Here is a 5,597-nt window from a genome sequence, read left to right on the forward strand (position 1 = left end):
GGATATCTGGATCTTCACTTTGCTTTCTCTGTATATCCTCAAGCAAGGTTGACTCTAAGGTCAATGCAGAGAGTTGCCTATAAATAATTTCAACTCCAAAATCTAACAGTTCCTTCTGCAGTGGCAGTGCTAATGATGACAAGTGTATCAGAGTTGCACTGGACTTTCGACTTAGTGCATCCGCCACTTTGTTAGCTTTACCTGGGTGGTAGAGGATTTCACAGTCATAATCTTTAACCAACTCTAGCCACCTGCGCTGTCTCATGTTTAAGTCTTTCTAAGCAAAGAAATAATTCAAGCTCTGATGGTCGGTGAAGATTCTGCACTGGACTTCATATAAATAATGTCGCCAGAGTTTTAGTGCAAAGACCACAGCTGTCAGCTCAAGATCATGAGTAGGGTAGTTCTTCTCATAATCTTTGAGTTGTCTGGAAGCATAAGCTATAACCTTCCCTTCTTGCATGAGAACAGCTCCAAGGCCCATCTTGGAAGCATCACTGTAGCCCCCAGGGCGTAGCACAGACGGTGGGCGCATGGTATCTCTGGTGTAATGGCCAGGGGTCGATTCTCAGGAACTGACGACCTGGGGTTTACCCCGCCATGCGCCTATGGCCTGTGTACCTGCATGAACCTCCCTCCATATCCGTGGGGCCGGCACTAGGGGGGCCGCTAAGGTAGCGGATCTACCTTTTTGGAAGCATCACTGTAGATGTCAAAGCTCTTGTCACTCTCTGGAACAGTCAGAATAGGAGCACTGGTCAATCTCTTCTTCAATACTTGAAAACTTTGCTCACATTTGTCTGACCATTCAAACTTCTTGTTCTTCCTGGTTAAGGCTGTTAGTGGAGAGGTTATCTTGGAAAAGTCCTCCACAAACTTTCTGTAATATCCAGCTAAACCAAGGAAGCTTCTGATCTCCCTGGCGTTCTTGGGTCTACACCAGTTGTTGACCGCTTCTATTTTGGTTGGATCCACCTGGATACCTTCTTTAGAAATGATGTGACCTAGAAACGCCACCTGCTCTAACCAGAACTCGCACTTTGAGAATTTGGCATAAAGCTACTTTTGCTGAAGGGTCTGCAGTACTATTCTCAAGTGCGTGTCATGCTCCTCTGGGGTTCTTGAATAGATCAGAATGTCATCGATGAACACGATGACAAACTTGTCAAGGTATTCTCTGAACACTCTGTTCATTAAGTCCATGAAAACCGCAGGTGCATTAGTCACTCCAAAAGGCATGACTACAAACTCGTAGTGTCCGTATCTGGTCCTGAAAGTTGTTCTGGGTATATCACTTTCTTTCACTTTCAATTGATGGTACCCAGAGCGCAAGTCTATCTTAGAGAACATTGTTGCCCCCTTTAACTGATCAAATAGATCATCTATTCTAGGAAGAGGGTACTTGTTCTTAATTGTCACTTTGTTCAGCGCTCTATAATCTATGCACATCCGCATAGATCCGTCTTTCTTCTTAACGAACAACACCGGAGCTCCCCATGGTGAATGACTAGGGCAGATGAAACCCTTGTCAAGCAGCTCCTAGAGTTGTTCTTGTAGCTCTTTCAATTCTTCTAGAGACATTCAGTACGGAGCTTTTAAAATTGGACTAGTACCAGGAATAAATTCAATTTCAAACTCCACTTCTCTGTTAGGAGGTAGTCCAGGTAGCTCTTCTGGGAATACCTCTGGATACTCACAGACTACCCAAACATCTTCCTTCTTGGGTCTTTCTTGTTCTTCTGCATTCACAATGTACGCAAGAAAACCAGTACACCCTTTAGCTAACATCTGGTGAGCTATTAGGGAAGAGAGAAATTTCTGGGTCTTCCCCTTCAGCACTCCTGTGAACTCAAAGGATGGTTCACCTTCTGGACTGAAAATCACTTTCCTTCTACGGTAGTCCACCGAAGCACTGTACTTGCTGAGGAAGTCCATACCCAGAATGACATCGAAATCTTGCATCGCAAGGACCACTAGATCCACATATAGCTCTCGGTTTGAAATTCTGACTGGTACAACCCGAAGCCACTGGTTGGACTCCATGACTTCCCCATAAGGTAGAGTTGTCAAGAACTTGGAGTTCATGCTCTCTGTAGGTATCTGAAATTCTTGGGCAAAGAGTATTGATATAAAAGAATGGGTCGCCCTAGTATCAAATAGTGCAGTAGCTAAATGCTGAAAAATAACTACTTGACCTGTTACGACCGTGGATGTGCTAGCAGCCTCCTCTTTAGTGAGGGAGAATACTCTAGCACTGGCTGAAACTGGTGGAGCTTCCAATCTTCCTTGACTGAGCTGAGGTCCGTCCAGAGTCGCAGACATGTAGTGTAACTGAGGCTTGTTCCCGTATTGTGCTGCCTGTTGCTGAGGTGCTTTGAGCTTGTTAGGACATGCCTTAGCCAGATGTCCTTCTTGACCACACGAATAACATCCAATCATACCCAAAAGATAGGCTCCTAGATGCGGTCTTCCACATTTGGGGCAGGGAGGGAACTTGGCCTGCTTGTCTGTAGAACCTCCCTTTTGGCTACCTCCTGTATTCTACCATTTCCTCTTGTTATCTTTGCCCTTCCAGTGTTGCTTATTTGCCTGAGGTTTCTGACCCCCTGTTGTCTTGTCCTCAATCTTGACTGGCTTGAATTGCATTTGTTGTGCCTTGATGCTGTTCAGATAGTGCTCAGCGACTAATGCCCTGCTGACCAGCTCTTCACCAGTCTGTAGTCGGTGAGTTCCACTACTCACGTTAAGTGCTATTTCTGGCCTCAGCATTCGGAGCATCAGTCTGACTCGTTCTTTCTCTGTACTTACTAGCTCTGGGCAGAGACGAGCTAGTCTGTTGAATCTCTTTACTGCTTCTTCCACTGACAGGTCACCTTGTCTGAATTCTATAAACTCCTCATAATGTTTATTGGTGATCCATTGGCGGAAGAATTCCTCGTAAAACTCTGTCTCAAAGTCAGCCCAGCTCATCTGGTTGGCTGCTCTCTTGCTCTTCACTCTCTCCCTATTGGTTGCTACTCGGAAAACCTATAGGTTCCACTGTATAAAAATTTTGTACAAAGGTCTGAACCTTTTCCTAGCTACCATGTGTTCTTTTAAATTAAATTTTGGATCGCCTGCGGAACTTAACACGTTTGATCCAAAACTTAATCTATTTGTTCTTTTAGGTTTTGACTTGGATCTCCTGCGGAACTTAACACGTTCGACCCAAGTCTCCTTAAGTTATTAATTCCATTAAATATTAATTTCCATAAAAGGTTCCCAGTACTGACGTGGCGAGGCACATGGCCTTCTTGGATATGGGAGCAACCACCACCGACTAGACAAAACCTTTAATAGAAAGCTAATATTTAATTTCCTAAAATAACTTTAGGTTAACCAAAGAGAACAATCAAATCACAAGGCAAAGAAAAACAAAAGAACACAACTTCGAAAAACATATTCGAAATTCTAGAACGTAAGCCTCTTGTATTTGGTATTATTTCCATAAATAACTAGCATGATGCGAAATAGAAATTACTAGTTATACCTTGTAGAAAACCTCTTGATCTTCTATCCTCTTCTAACCTCGGACGTTGTGTGGGCAACGATCTACCGAGATGAGAAACCACCAACCACCTTCTTCTCCTCCAAGCAAGGTTCGGCCACAAAGGAAGAACTTTACCAAAGAAGAAAATCAAAATACTAACCAAGCTCCAAGAGATGCTAGCTTTCTCTCCTTCTTCTTCTTCTTCTCCAAGTAGTATCCGGCCACCACAAGAACTCCAAGAGAGATGAAGTATTCGGCCACCACAAGAGGAAGAGAGGGAGAGGATGATGGCCGGCCACAACACCAAGGAAAAAGGGAGAGAAAACAATAGAGGTTGTGTCTCATGAAGGCACCCCTACCCCTTCTTTTATATTCCTTGGCCTAGGCAAATTAGGAAATTTATTTACAATAAAATTTCCTTAATTTCCTTGACATGATTTATTTGAGAAAAATAAAATAAAATTTCCCAAATAAACTCTAATGGCCGGCCACATCAAGAGGAAGCAAATTGGACAAGTTTCAATCAACAATTAAAACTTTCCTTATTTGTTTCCGGAAATTTTAAAAATAAAATTTCTCTTTAAAAATCTCTTCATGGTTAATAAAAGGAAATTTCTATAATTTTAATTTTATTAACATGTGAATAATTTTAAAGAGAAAATAAAAATCTCTCCAATCTACAAATAAGGAAAGAGATCTAATCTTTCTTTAATCTTTGTAAATCTTTTACAAGAGAGATATTTTAATTTTAATTCTCTTTAAATTATATCTACCACATAATAAAAATTAAAATTAAATTTCTTTTTTAATTTATTTTGGCCGGCCCTACTAGCTTGGGTTCAAGCTAGGGCCGACCACCCAATTTTATACCTAGGCCGGCCCTAGCTTGTTCCCAAGCTAGCTTGGCCGGCCCCTATTGGGTGGGTATAGAAGGTGGGTATAGGTGGGTATAGAACTCTATAAATAAGAGGCTACGATAGGGACCGAGAGGAGGAATTGGTTTTGGTCTCCCGATAAAATTAAGCATCCCGTGTTCGCCCCGAACACACAACTTAATTTTATCAATGATAATTCATTCCACTAGAGAACTATCATTGAACTACCGCACCAATCCCAAATTACATTTTTGGGCTCCTTCTTATTATGAGTGTGTTAGTCTCCTATGTTTAAGATATAATGTCCACTGATTAAGTGAGTTACTGACAACTCATTTAATTAATGTCTAAGTCCAAGAGTAGTACCACTCAACCTTATCGTCATGTCGGACTAAGTCCACCTGCAGGGTTTAACATGACAATCCTTATGAGCTCCTCTTGGGGACATTATCAACCTAGTATCTCTAGGACACAGTTTCCTTCTATAATCAACAACACACACTATAAGTGATACCATTTCCCAACTTATCGAGTTTATTGATTCATCGAACTAAATCTCACCCATTGATAAATTAAAGAAATAAATATCAAACATATGTGCTTGTTATTATATTAGGATTAAGAGCACACACTTCCATAATAACTGAGGTCTTTGTTCCTTTATAAAGTCAGTATAAAAGAAACGACCTCAAATGGTCCTACTCAATACACTCTGAGTGTACTAGTGTAATTATATAGTCAAGATAAACTAATACCTAATTACACTACGACCTTCTAATGGTTTGTTCCTTTCCATTCTGGTCGTGAGCTACTGTTTATAATTTATAAGGTACTGATAACATCATCTTCTGTCTGTGACACCACATACTATGTTATCTACAATATAAATTAAATGAACAACTACAAACAAATGTAGATAATTAGACCAAATGTGATTCTTTATTCATAATGAATGTTTACAAAGCTTAGGCTTTCAGTATACACTCCAACAATCTCCCACTTATACTAATGACTAAGCTGCCATATCTTCTACCATACATCTGATTCCCATTCCCTCCACATGCCGATCGAAAGCATTCGCCAGAAGGGCCTTAGTGAAAGGATCTGCCAGGTTATCCGCTGATGCAATCTTGGCGATGACAACTTCTCCTCGCTTCACGATATCTCGTATCAGGTGCTCGCTCTATATGTTT

The sequence above is a fragment of the Zingiber officinale genome, chromosome 1B (genome assembly GCF_018446385.1).
Source record: "Zingiber officinale cultivar Zhangliang chromosome 1B, Zo_v1.1, whole genome shotgun sequence".
Classification (NCBI taxonomy): domain Eukaryota; kingdom Viridiplantae; phylum Streptophyta; class Magnoliopsida; order Zingiberales; family Zingiberaceae; genus Zingiber; species Zingiber officinale.